Raw genomic sequence first — 14806 nt, 5'->3', positions numbered from 1 at the left:
GAAGGAAGGGCCGACAGTGAGGATAAACTGTGAATATGGTTGGAATGACAGGAAGGAGAAAGAACAGTTCATTGTTTGAGGATGAGTTAGGGCTTTTTGAAAAATGAAGGTCTTTGAACATTTTTTTTGTGAAAAGGGAAGGAACCGGAGGAGAGGAAGAAGGCAGTGTCAGTTGTGTGCTAGGTGGTCTGTTAACCCCTTTACATATTCTCTCGTTCCATTCTCATAATCACCTTGAAGTGGGGTCTCCTATCCACTTGACATATGGGGTCAGCTCAGTCAACAAACTTGACCAGAGAGATGAAGATTTGTTTGACTACAAAGACCAAACTCTTTCTACCACATGTTGCTCTTTCTAGGCTCTTACCCACCTGTTTATGATCTGTTGGTCCGGATAAAGAAGGGAGTTGGAAGGAATGGGGCCACGGTCATCGTGTTGAGACTGCCTGGGGTGCAGTGTGGACACCTTCTCCATGACAGGAGGCAGGATGTGAGGAAGAACCTGTGCAGAGCGGGAACTGAAGATGGACACACGGGAGCTGAGGGGACATAACGAGCCTTAGTGGTCATCTCTTAAGAGGGAGGGGCAGGGAAGGATAGTGAGGAGATCAAAAGCACTTACTGGATGATTGACAATTAGAAATCATAGCTGAATAGCAGTGTTTAAAATGCTTTGGTAAAAGAAGGGAAACTTGGCTAAAAGATTTCAAAGATTAAAAAAAAATCCTGTCTGGGCTTCCCTGGTGGCGCCTGCCGATGAGGGGGGCGCGGGTTCGTGTCCTGGTCCCGGAGGATCCCATGTGCCGTGGGGCGGCTGGGCCCATGAGCCGTGGCCGCTGGGCCTGCGCGTCTGGAGCCAGTGCTCCACAACAGGAGGGGCTGCAGCGGTGAGAGGACCGCTTACCGCAAAAAAAAAAAAAAAAAAAAAAAAAAATCCTGTCTGAAACTGCTTTCACTTTCTTGGGATTTAAAAAAAAGGAGAAGGCAAAAAGGAGCCAAGTTAAAGAAAAAAAAAAAAGTCCCTAAAAAAGGGTAGGAAGAATTGAGGGATCAATAATTTATAGAAAAAGTCTGTGAAAGTATTTTTATGCTTATATATAGTTCCAATCCCTAAAAAATAAGGAATAAGATAGCAAAGAACTCCACATCCTTAAGGTGAATCAGAGAACCCGAGGCCTTCTGTACAGCAGAGAGAGCATTGAACCCTGGAGTAGAGAGACCAGCCTTGAATCCTGGCTCTGTCACTAGGCAATTCCCATCCTTCTCACTAGGTCTGTTTTCTCAGCTGCAGAATTTGGGAGTTGTTCTGTGATATCTAAAGTGCTTTTGAGTTCGGAATATCTGTACTGGTGTTGGATACAGTATGACATAGTGGTTAGGAACACAGACTCTGGAGTCAGAGTTTAATGTACAGTATTGTAATTGTAGATTGTAGATGCTGTTATTCTGATACCCTTTTTGCCGCCACTGAGAGCACACTACTCTGCACCTACATCTTGCAAGGAACAGAAGGTAAATGGAATTAACCAGTTGGAGTTTGCCAGGTTCCCCTTTGGGAAAGGAATGAAAGGAATCTTCAAGGATTTGAGTAGTCAGGACCTCTGGGTTATGATTCAGCTGCAGTCAACTGTCAAATTTTCCCACAGCTCAGTGGAAAGTCACTGAAGGCTCCATGAAAGCAGTGCCACCCCTCCTTCAGTGCTTCTCTTCTAGGACGCACCGCCAACCCTGGAGGTCTGAGTCTGTTGGTATCCCAGCAGGGAGAGGATCTAAGCAGGTCTGGTAGACTCACCATCCAAAGTACTCATGTCTGCCATTGCTTCTGCTTTATCAACAATGCTGAAAGACTCAAGCCTGTGAGAGTTTGTTATCAACCCAACTGTGGGGCATCAAAGAAGAAAAGTTTGGGGTCCAGATTATTTTCCTAGGCAGGAACAGTGATGTAGTAACTGTCAGGTTATTTTGGAATTCAAAATCTCATGTCTCCATCATCCATGCTATTCCCTGCCTCTCTCTGTGGGTAAAGTTAAGATTATGGATGCTACCTCATAAGATAACATACGTTAGTGATAGTCACAAAGATTTTCACGTTTTCTCAAATTACCCCAACAGAAGCTTCCTCTCTATGTAACTGGCCATAGTTCCACAAAAGTGGAAGCATCTACACATCTGCTTATAGTTCTGACATCTTTTGAAATCTTCTCAGATCACTTTCCCAAATTTGAGTTCAGTGTTCCTTTTATGAATTGAATGTTTCTCAAGCTTCGTGCTTTTACCCGTGCAGAGGAAACTTTAGTTAGCCCTAGCATGATGTTCATCATGATATTCAAGTAACAGTTGGTGATCTGGGCCAAAGCTCCTTTTATTTCTTATGGTTCTCTTTTCAAGAGCAGACAGGGTAGGTCCAAATCTAGCCTGGATTTTCCTTTGCATTGAGGTCTACTCAGTATAAGAATAGAATTCGAAACCTAGGTCTCTTGTCGAAGTGTGAACTCCCTTTATGGCTAACCTCAAACTTGACACTGGGTGCCATTCATCAACATTGTTATGACATTGTTTATCAGAACATACTTCTTGATAGCATTTTAGTGGTTCTGGCACCTCCAACCTGAAAATTTCTGCCTTTGGCCTCACTACTTCTCTGTATACTTCTTTGTCTTTAGGTAGATCATTGGGGTGCCTGCCCTTTGCAGAATAATCTACTCCATGGTGCTTGAAATGCCATATAATTTACAACATTTTTTAGGTAAAGAAATTGAGGCCCAGAAAAGGTAATTGATTTGCCCAGGTTCATATAAGCACTCATCAACAGAGGTCAAGCCCAGAATGCTGACTTCTCTAAATCCTGCTCCATACTGACTGTGTTAAACAAGCAAGCATCTTCTTTTAAAGGAGAGGTTAGGATGAGTGGAGGGGATAAGACCCTCCATGAAGAAAGGACAGGGCTGAAGGAGGTTAGAACCCAGGCAGGGGTAGGGCACTGTGTAGGCAGAAGGCCCAGGGAAGCTGTGGGTGCCTGGCTGTAGGGGGAGCAGAGGTGCCACTGGTTGAGAAAAGGGCACAGAGAGTTAGGAGACCACCACCACACACTTGGCCTGCTTGAAAAATCTCACCCAGCCAAACAGATACAACAGCCTGTCCAGTTCTTATTATTTCTACAGCTGTGATTTAGCTGCTGCTTATCTTTCCTCTAGGAGATTCCTTGGAATGAAACCAATGGGAGATTAGGGTTTGGGAGAGTCTCATCAGAGCAGATGGGCCAGCAGCAGCCAGAAAGCTTGTTGCCTTTGGCTGAGAGCACCATCCTGGATCTGAACGTCTTGTGAGTAAACCCCAGCAGGCCCAGCCTTAGGCCCGAGTGAAATTGTACTGCTTCTCCTTGAAGAAGGACCTTGTGTACTCCCACATCTTCCCTCCCCTCTTGCTGATGTTGAAAATCACGTTCTCAGAGAACTCTTCAACCTAAAATCATGGTGCCGTTAGCAGCCCCCAGGCGGATGGCTTCTTAGTGCTTTAGGTCCCTGGGTATATTTGGAAGTAATACTGCAGGGAAGGTCAGGAGACCTGGGTTCTGATTCTTACCCAGCCACTAATTTTCCTTGGGACCTTAGGCATATTGTTCCTCCCTAGGGCACAGTTTCCTCACCTGTAAGGTTGTTTATAATAATATTAGCTCAATTTATGAAATGCTCACTATTTTCTACCAGACATAACCTCATTGAATTCTTTCAATAGTCCTATGAGATAGGTACTGTTATTGTCCCATTTTACAGATAAGGAAACTGAGGCTTGGAATTCTCATACCCTGCCATCCTATTTCAATTGCCAGTCCCCACCCCTGACCAACACTCCTTTCTCTGCTTTATTTTAGCCATAGCATTTATTACCACCTGAAATATTACATATTTTACTTTTTTGTTTGCCCTCTCCCCCTACAAGACTGTAAGCTCCATTAGGGAATGGATTTTGTCTTGTCGTCGTTGTTGTTGTCATCTATTTGCTGTGTTCCCAGGGCCTAGAATAGTGCCTGGCACACAACAGGCATTCCAATATTGGTTGAATGAAAAAAATGAATGAATGAATTCTTGATAGGAGTATATATTGGTAGACGCTAGAGAAATCGATTTAGAAATGTTAATATTTAACATGCATTAACCTTTTGAACCTATAATACCAGAACTAGGAATTTATTCTGTTGATGATATATTCATGCCTGTGTTTAAAGCCATAAGTGCAAGGATGTTTCCTGCAATACTGTTTGCCATAGAAAAAGGCTAGAAACAATCAAACCGTTCGTCAATGAGGGAACTCATTAAGTAAATTGTGATAGCTCCCTATAGTGGAATTCTGTGCAGAAGCAGAAAAGAATGAAGTAAATTTGCGTGTGCTGATATGCAACAACCTGAAATATGTTAGTAAGTGAAATTAAGCAGAATCCAGAGCAGAACATCATCACTTCACCCATTTGCGTTAAAAGAAAAAGATATGATAGATTTCAAAATATACTTATGTCTGGACTGTTTCTAGAAGGAGAAACAAGAAATAGTTGCCTCTGGGGAGGGGACCAGATTCTGGCTTGGATTGGAGTATTTTCTCCAGTCTCTCACTCTTGTAGTATACTCTTTTTTTTTTTTTTTTTAGCAGTTTTATTGAAATACAATTCACCCATTTAAAGTGTATAATTCAGTGAGTTTTTTAATATTACATTATTAATTTTTAAAATTGTGATAAATATATATAACAAAATTTGCCATTTTAACCATTTTAAGGTATACAATTCAGTGGTATTAACTACATTCACAGTACTGTGCAATCGTCACCACTGTCTATTTCCACAGCTTTTTTAGTCCTCAAATAGGAACTCTGTAACCTTTATAGCATAGTCTTTTTTTTTTTTGCTGCGTTGGGTCTCTGTTGCTGCGTGCAGGCTTTCTCTAGTTGCAGCAGGCGGGGGCTATTCCTTGTTGTGGTGCGTGGGCTTCTCATTGCAGTGGCTTTGGCTTCACTTGTTGCAGAGCACAGGCTCTAGGTGCGTGGGCTTCAGTGGTTGCAGCATGAGGGCTCAGTAGTTGTGGCTCGCAGGCCCTAGAGTGCGTGGGCTTCAGTAGTTGTGGCACGTGGGCTCAATAGTTGTGGCATGCAGGCTCTAGGGTGCACGGGCTTCAGTAGTTGTGGTGTGCAGGCTCAGTAGTTGTGGCTTGCAGGCTCTAGAGCACAGGCTCAGTAGTTGTGGCACACGGGCTTAGTTGCTCTGCGGCATGTGGGATCTTCCTGGACCAGGGATTGAACCTGTGTCCCTTGTGTTGCCAGGTGGATTCTTAACCACTGCGCCACCTAGGGAAGTCCCTGTTATATACACTTCTTTATTTTTCAGACTTCACATATAAGTGATAAAAAAGAGTATTTATCTTTTTCTGTCTGAGTTATTTCACCAAGCATAATGCTTTCTAGGTTCGTATACATTGTTGCAAATGGCAAAATTTCATTCTTTTTATAGCTGAATAATATTCCATTTTATATACACACACACACACACACACACACACACACACATACATACACACACACGCATATCTTCTTTATCCATTCACCTGTTGATGGACACTTATGTTGTTTCCATATCTTGGCTGTTGTAAATAATGCTGCTATGAACATTGGGGTGCATGTATCTTTTCAATGAGTGTTTTCATTCTCTTCATATATATATATATATATATATATATACCCAGGAGTGGAATTGCTGGATCATATGGTACTTCTATTTTTAGCTTTTTGAGGAACCTCCATACTGTTTTTCATAGTGGCTACACCAAACTACATTCCCAAAAAAAGTGCATAAGGGCTCGCTTTTCTCTATGTCCTTGCCAACATTTGTTATTTGTGGTCTTTTTGGTGATAGCTGTTCTGACAGGTATGAGGTGATATTTCATTATAGCTTTGATTTGCATTTCTCTGATGATTAGCGATGTTGAGCATCTTTTCATGTGCCTGTTGACCTCTATATGTCCTTTTTGGAACAATGTCTTTTCAGGTCTTCTGCCCATTTCTTTTTTTCTTTTTTTAAAAAATTTATTTGTTTTATTTATTTATTTTTGGCTGCGTTGGGTTTTTGTTGCTGTGCGCGACTCTAGTTGCGGTGAGCGGGGGCTACTCTTTGTTGCGGTGCACGAGCTTCTGTTGCAGTGGCTTCTCTTGTTGCAGAGCACAGGCTCTAGGCGCCCGGGCTTTAGGAGTTGTGGCTCCTGGGCTCTGGAACACAGGCTCAGTAGTTGTGGTGCATGGGCTTAGTTGTTCTGCAGCATGTGGGATCTTCCTAGAGCAGGGCTCAAACCCATGTCCCCTGCATTGGCAGGCAGATTCTTCCCCACCAGGGAAGCCCCTTCTGCCCATTTCTTAATCACGTTGTTTGTTTTTTGGGTATTGAAGTGTATGAAGTGTTTATGTGTTTTGGATAATAACCCCAATTGGTCATACAATTTGCAAATATTTTCTCCCATTTAGTAAGTTGTCTTTTCATTTTGTCAGTGGTTTCCTTTGCTGTGCAAAAGCTCTTAAGTTTAATTAGGTGTCATTTATTTTCAATTTTATTTCTTTTGCCTTAGGAGACGGTCCAAAGAAATATTGCCATGATTTATGCCAAAGTTATGTCTGCCTATGTTCTCTTTTAGGACTTTTATGGTTTCAGATCTTATATTTAGGTTTTTAATCCATTTTGAGTTTATTTTTGTATATGATGTGAGGAAATGTTCTAACCTCATTCTTTTACATGTAGCTGTCCAGTTTTCCCAGCACCACTTATTGAAGAGACTGTCTTTTTCCCTATTATATATTTTTGCCTCCTCTGCTGTAGATTAATTGACCATAATTGTGTGGGTTTATTTCTGGGCTCTCTATTCTGTTCTCTTGATCCATGTGTATGTTTTTGTGCCATTACCATGCTGTTTTGATTACTGTAGCTTTGTAATATAGTCCGAAGTCAGGGAGTGTTACATCCAGCTTTGTTCTTTTTTCTCTCACTAGTAGTAAAATTGAATTTGTAATAAAAAAAAAAAACTCCCAGCAAACAAAAGTGCAGGACTGTACAGCTTTACAGGGGAATTCTACCAAACATATAAAGAAGAGTTAATACCTATCCTTCTCAAATTATTCCGAAAAATTGGAGAGGATGGAATACTGCCAAATTCATTCTACAAGGTCACCATTATTCTGATACCAAAACCCGAAAAAGACAACACAAAAAAGGAAAATTATAGGCCAAACTCTCTGATGAACATAGATGCAAAAATCCTCAACAAAATATCAGCAAACTGAATTCAGTAAATTACAGAAAGGATCACACACCATAATCAGGTGGCATTTATCCCAGGGACCTAAGGATGGTTTCAACGTATGCAAATCAATTAGTGTGATACAGCACATTAACAAAAGGAAAGATAAAAATCACCTGATCATCTCAGTAGATGCAGAAAAACCATTTGATAAAATTCAACATCCATTCATGATAAAAACTCTCATCAGAATTGGTATAGAGGGAACATATCTCAACATAATAAAGGCCATTTATGACAAACCTACAACTAACATCATACTCAACAGTGAAAAGCTGAAAGTGTTTCCTCTAAAATCAGGAATAAGACAAGGATGCCCACTCTTGCCACTTCTACTTAACATTGTCCTGGATGTCCTAGCCAGAGTAATCAGACAAGAAAAAGAAATAAAGGGCATCCAAATTGGAAGGGAAGAAGTAAAACTATCACTATTTGCAGATGACATGATACTATATATAGAAAATCTTAGTCTCCACCAGAAAACTATTAGAACTAATATAAATGAATTCAATAAAGTTGCAGGATACAAGATTAATATACAGAAATCTGTTGCTTTTCTATACATTAATAATGAACTATCAGAAAGAGAAAGCAAGAAAATAATTCTGTTTAAAATTACATCAAAAGAATAAAATACCTAGGAATAAACTTAACCAAGGAGATGAAAGATCTATACTCAGAAAACTATAAAACATTGATGAAGGAATTTGAAAATGATACAAAGAAATGGAAAGATATCCCATGTTCTTGGATTGGAAGAATTATTATAGTTTAAATGTCTGTACTCATTAAAGCTATAGATTTAATGCAGTCCCTATCAGAATATTCATGACATTTTTCATAAAACCAGAACAAATAATCCTAAAATTTATATGGAACTACAAAAGACCCCAAATTGCCAAAGCAATCTTGAGAAAAAAGAATGTAATATTTGATTGTTTAAAATCATGTGCATGGGCTTCCCTGGTTGCGCAGTGGTTAAAAATCTGCCTGCCAATGCAGGGGACATGGGTTCGAGCCCTGGTCCGGGAAGATCCCACATGCCGCAGAGCAACTAAGCCCGTGCACCACAACTACTGAGCCTGCGCTGTAGAGCCCGCAAGCCACAACTATTGAGCCCTTGTGCCACAACTACTGAAGCTTGTGTGCCTAGAGCCCGTGCTCCACAACAAGAGAAGCCACGACAATAAGACTGCGCACCACAACAAAGAGTAGCTCCCGCTCACTACAACTAGAGAAAGCCTGTGTGCAGCAACAAAGACCCAACATAGCCAAAAATAAATAAATAAAATAAATAAATTTATTAAAAAACTGTGCATGTATCACCTTTTAATTCTAAAAACTAATGTGAAAAAAGAAGTAAATCATGTTTAGAAAACTTAGTAACTTGTCTAAGATCCCACAGCTCCTACTCCATGGCAGCAACTACCAGTTTTATTATAAAATAATAAAAATACTTACAAAGAATCAAATTTTAGCCATCTTTCTGGGTACTCTAAGGGATGTTGGATATCATCCAACCCCTTCATTTTACAAATGAGATAACAGACTCACAGAGGTGAGGTGGCCACCCCAAGTCAGGCAGCTCATCTGTAGCAGTCCTCCCAATCCAAGGGACAGTATTCAGAGTAGGTCACAGAAGAGGTCTCTTGCTCCTTGACAAAAAGTGGGACTTGAATCCCTCCTGCCCCAAAGGGAATTAAGGAATCTCCCACTTGAGATCTCTCTTGTATGTCCCATGTACCTTTTCTGTCTAGTAGTAGGGAATGGGGCCATTGCACCCTGATAATAGTGTTTCTGTTTATCTAAAATTATGCAGCAAACCTTCAGGGCCTACCTCAATTTCTACTTCTAAGAAAATGTCTCTGATTGCCCTAGCACATCCAAATCCCCACTTGATTCTTAATTCTTATAAACATTATTATTTAAAGCATATAATTAGCAGTCAGAATGGTGTGAGACATTTTGTAGCTGTGTCAGTTTATGATTTTATTCTGCCCACTAGTGTAAGCTCCAGGAAGCCAGGAATTGGTGGTTGATTCCCTGTCATATGTACCCAGTAGATGAGTGATGGTTGATTGGGTTAACTGAGCTGTGCTGTTATGGAAAAAAAAAAAAAGCTATGGTATGAGATGTGAGTTCATCAAAGGGTTTCTCTTCGCCGCCTAGCAGACGCCTGTTGGATCACAGAACATTGGAATTGATGGAGGTTGCAAGTGTCCCTCAGTCACCAAAACCAAGTATGATCCTTCCTTTATCGTACTTACTTTGGCATTAATGACACCCTTATTTACATGACTAATTACAGTTCATCTTTTCCTCTTTTCCACTGCCACCAATAGACTTGAAATTCCATGAGAACATGGACCACGTCTGTCTAGATTCACCATCATATCTCTAGCACCAAGCCTGGTAACGTAGTAGGTGCTCAAAAAGTATTTGTTGAAGGAATGGATGAATGAATATATCACCTTGTTTTATAGATGAAGAAGCAGAGGTCCAAAGAGATTGGGCTTCTTAGTGACAAGACTGGGACAAGAAGTCAGGTCTCCTGCGTCCCAGGTGGGTTAGCATCCTTTCTATTGGGTCGGCCAAAAAGTTCGTTTGAGTTTTTCTGTAACATCTGATGGGAAAACCCAAATGAACTTTTTGGCTGACCTAATATTTTCCTTTGCATTCTGTCAGTATTGGAGTCTAGTCCAACCCTTTTGTTTCCAAATGGGAAACTGAGGCCCAGAGAGGGGAAGGACTCACCCAAGGTCACAGAAGAAGGCACCGGCAGAGCCAGGCCTAGAACTCAGTTCTCCTGACTCCTAAGCTAGTGCTCTTTCTTTGTAAAGGCGTAGAAAAAACAAAGCTGGATCGGGCTTATTGCCAAGCCCCTGTAGGAGGTCACATAGCCGAGCAGCTCTCAGAGTTCCTTGTCTATTCTTAGCCTGAACTTTTAGTGACTCTGGTCTTCAGCAGCCTTTTTCCCCTTTTTCCTTTGCATTTGGTTTTTTGTGTATATGTGGTATGTGTTTTAAATAAATGTGCTACGTGTAGGAAATGGGCTTCAGCACCGTCCTGCTACAGAGGCCCTGAAAAGAATAAACGTGAGAGAGGGGACCTGAGAAAACAATTAGCTTCCCTCCTCTGAAGTGACCCCAGTGCCCCAGAGCCACCCTCTCTGTTGCCTCTCACAACTGCCAACATAAGGCTAAGCTCCTCACACAATAAGAAGGAAATTGCCAGAAAGAATTTACAAGGAGGACTGACTGTTAGTATTAGCCACTGATGCCTCACATGGGTGAAGTCCAGAAATTAGCTCTTCCCAAGCTATAGTCCCTTTTCTAACTTCCACGTGTTTCCCACCTCCAAATCATTTATCTGTCAGCCACCAAATATGAACTAAAAGCCCATTTCTGCACAAAATTCTAGCCTCTCAAAACCTCTTTCTCTACTTTGCCAAATACTTGCTCTGAACAGGGACACACAAGAAATTTAAGCAGCTAGTGATCTTGGGTTACTTGGAATGGACCAGAGACACAGAGGATAGAAGGTAAGTAATGTTGCAAAAGTATAAAATGACCAATGATAGCAGCTCTACAAGTTCACAGGAGGTAGAAGTTGCTTTGGACTAGGCTAGGTGAAAGAAACCTCGGCGGGTAGTTTGAACCAGGTTTTGTGTGTTAGTTGTCTGTTGCTGTGTAACAAATTACCTCAAAACTTAGTGGCTTAGAGCAAAAACATATATTATCTAACAGTTTCTGTGGGTTAAGGATTGGGTCCAGCTTAGCAGGGTGACTTTGGCTCAAGGTCTTTTGTGAGGTTGTGGTCCAGCTCTCAGCCTAAAGTCTCAACAGGTCATAGAGGGGAACCCAGTTTCAAGCTCACTGAATTGGTCGTTGGCAGGCCTCAGTCCCTTGTGACACAGCCTCTCCACACGCTTCTTCAAGCCTTGGTGCTGGCTTCTCCCAGGGTGAGAGATTTAAGAGAGAGCAAGAGTGACCAAGATAGACACCGCAGCCCTTTTGTAACCTAATCTGAGAAGTGATATCCTATCACTTTTGCTCACTCAGTGGAAGCAAGTCACTATGTTCAGCCCACATACAAGGGTGTGAATACCAAGAGGCAGAAGTCATTGGGAGCCATCTTAGAGGCTGCCTACCACTCCTTGCTGGATGGATAGGATTTAAATAAGGTATAGAAAGCATTCCAGGTAGGGAATAAGCGTGAAAGCACAGAAGTTAGAAAGGTTTGACTGGGGTGATTTGGTTGGAGCAAGGCATTTTAGTAGGAGTGTAGGCGGTACCTGGAGAGGTTGTCTGGGCCCAAATTAAACTGGGTTTTCAAATGCCAGGCCACAGAGTTTTATTTCTATCCTCTGGCTCTTGTCTCTATTCTCCCACTCAACTGTAAGCTCTGTAAGTACAGGGACTATGTCTATTTTATTCTCTTTTTTTTTTTTTTTTTTTTTTTTGCGGTACGTGGGCCTCTCACTGTTGTGGCCTCTCCCATAGCGGAGCACAGGCTCCGGACGCGCAGGCTCAGCGGCCATGGCTCACAGGCCCAGCCGCTCCGCAGCATGTGGGATCCTCCCGGACCGGGGCACGAACCTGTGTCCCCTGCATCAGCAGGCGGACTCTCAACCACTGCGCCCCAGGGAAGCCCCTATTTTATTCTTAGTATATCTCTGAGATTTACAGTAGAAGTTGGCATGTAGTAGGTGATCAATAACATTTGTTGAATGAATAAACCTATGAAGTCAGTGTGTAAGGAGAATACAGAGTGCCAGATTTGTCATTTTCATTCTGACAGGATTCAACATAATTACTTGTGGAGCTCCCAATCAAGATTCAAACATTGTCCCTTATTTCTAAGGTTCCACTATTCAAATTGCATAGCACACAGCAAAGAGGAAAGTTGAGCTTTAATCGTGTGCTACATCCTTCCCTTGGACTAAAAGCTCTTTAAACAGCTTATTCTGTTGAGTCTCAGAATCTTGGTACATAGGCAGAAGAAGACAAACTTGGTATCTAAGAGCAGACAAAGATGGTTTCACTCACTCAGCAGTTCAGGGACATAACCCACAAGTAGGCTGGGCAAGCTCCTAACACCTGGTCCTGACTACTTGCCATGCTGCCTCCTCCCTTTGCTGGCTTGCTGGAATGCCTCTGGGAACCACTTTTGTGTATTACCCTTCAGTGTGAAGGGAGAATCTGTTCTGGGGAAAGGAGTAAAGGCAGCAAAACTTAGGTGGAGTGTTAGTTTGCTCAGGCTGCCATAATAAAATGCCACAGCCTGAGGGGCTTAAACAATAGAAACTCATTTCTCATAGTTCTGGAGGCTGGAAGTCCAAGACCAAAGTGTCGGCAAGTTTGGTTTCTCCTGAGGCCTCTCTCTGTGCCTTACAGGTGGTTGTCCTCCCGCTGTGTCCTCACATGGCCGTTTCTCTGTGTGCGTACATCCCTGGTGTCTTTTCCTCATCTTACAAGGACAACAGTCCCGTTGGATTAGTACCCCACCCTTATGACCTCATTCAACCTTAATAACCTCTTTAAAGGCCCTATCTCCAAATACAATCTCATTGGGGGTTAGGGCTTCCTCATATGAACCCGGGGGGGGGGGGGGACACAATTCAGTCCATAACAGTGGACAAGGTTTATTATACATGTGCCTTATATCCTGTCATCCATGTTCTTCTAAAGGAATGATAATCTCCCATTTGCAGAGATGGTGATCAATGATTCTTAAAGATTCTTCACAGCTACCATCTCACATGATGTTACAGGAGTCTCCAAGTTAGTAGAGGTGGTATTATCTCTACTCTACAGAAGAGGAAACCCACCAGGAGGGTTCACAGGTCCCCCCAGTCACGAAGTCTAGAGACCAGTTTCCAGATCATGGGCCAGCTCTCCCTATGCCCTGCCTTGGTGTAATCTGCTCTTGACCACTCAGGACCAGCCCCTACAGCACCGCCACCTAGAGTCTAACTGCCCACTTCTTCCTACTGCCCCCTCCATCAGAACTTACCCCCCTTCAAGGTCCTTACATTTGATTTTCAAAGCGACAATTAGCTGGCTGAAGAAAACTGTCATTAATAATCCATGTTGATTTGTTAGTGTGAGATACTCAGGAGGGATCCTAGCCAAACAGGTTAACAATCTATGATACTTTATAGCTTGTAAAATATTTTTTTCATATGCCATATCTAACTTACTTTCACTCTAACAAGAATTCTCTAAAGCAGATGCTATTATTATCCATACTTTTTAGACTCAGATAAGGTAGTTAGCCCTAAATCACACAGGTGAGTAGCAGAGGTGGGACTTGAACCAGATACTGTGTGCTCTTTTTACTCTATCTTGCTTCACTGCCCAACTTTACTAGTTAGTTCAGAATAGCATTTTGTTACACTGATGTTTTCCTCTAAATATTCCAATATGTGGCTCTTTCCCTTCCCTGTCTATTCTGTCCTGATCTACCCTCTATTGAGCTCCCACAGGGTTGGGACTTGAGACTCAGCTCCATTCCTGCTTAGCTGGGGTGACCACAAACACATGTGTTCCCTTCTCACTAGGCTTTTGTTTCTTCATCTGTGATGAATTTCATTGACTGGGGTCATTTTCCAGTTTTAAGACTCTAATAAACTGATTGTCTTTACCTTCCATTTCATCATTCTATAGTTATCGAATATCTGCTATGTGTCAGGCATTGTGCTACATACTTTTTTCCATTTCTTTTTAAAATAAACTTGGATCTTTGGGTGTGTCCTGCCAACAGAAAACAACAGCAACAAAAGAGAAAACCCAAAAGAATAAAAAATAAATAAAGAAAAAAAACTTCTGCAACAAGTTCTTCCCTCTCCCCCTTCCCCCTGCCCCACCATGCGAATGTGTAGACCTGGGGACCACAGCAGGTTTACAGAATGCAGCATACAATCCACCAGAACAAGACAGACACGGACCCTGCCTCAGGGTGTGTAGGGGGCCAGTATTGCCCCTTGAAAGCATCTAGTCAAGTACTTTTACAGAAAAGAAAAGTTGAGCCATGTGTATGAGTGACTTATAAAGCAAAGAAAGGGCACAAAGCAACAAGTGGCAGAGAGGAAATCTGGGAAGCTGGGTCTTTTCATTCCTAGTTTGGGTGTTTTTCTTCCACTCATATTGTGAGTTCTCCCTTCTCAGCTTGCTAATGAGACTGTGGCCTCTCTGATGGGTGTTTTTGCCGGAGATCTGGCCCTGTGCTGCTGCTGCTGGTGGTAGCTGACAACAGGACTCATGGGGTCACCATTTCAGCACCATAAAGGAGAAACTCTCCAGTTTCCACTGAAATTTAAGACACAAGAGTGTAACAAACAAAGCCTGATGCTCAGGGTATGAGACAACTCATAAACAGGGCTTCCTTCTTGTTCTTTTCATGCTGCTAGGGCCAGTCTGTTAGCTACTAGAGGATGGCACGTTTTTCTGTCCCACTCACCACATTTCTACCCCCTG

At 42.2% G+C, this 14806-nt stretch overlaps 1 long non-coding RNA gene across 1 annotated transcript in view; it reads left to right on the top strand.

Moving 5' to 3' along the window:
• Nucleotides 1-14806, top strand: part of LOC138414246 (uncharacterized) — a 59997-nt gene that overhangs the window by 11577 nt on the left and 33614 nt on the right. The gene's annotated exons all lie outside the window — the stretch shown is intronic.

Source organism: Delphinus delphis, chromosome 13 (assembly GCF_949987515.2).
Source record: "Delphinus delphis chromosome 13, mDelDel1.2, whole genome shotgun sequence".
Taxonomy (NCBI): Eukaryota; Metazoa; Chordata; class Mammalia; order Artiodactyla; family Delphinidae; genus Delphinus; species Delphinus delphis.
The sequence above is the reverse complement of the archived record's forward strand: the minus strand, read 5'-3'. Positions and strand labels throughout refer to the sequence as shown.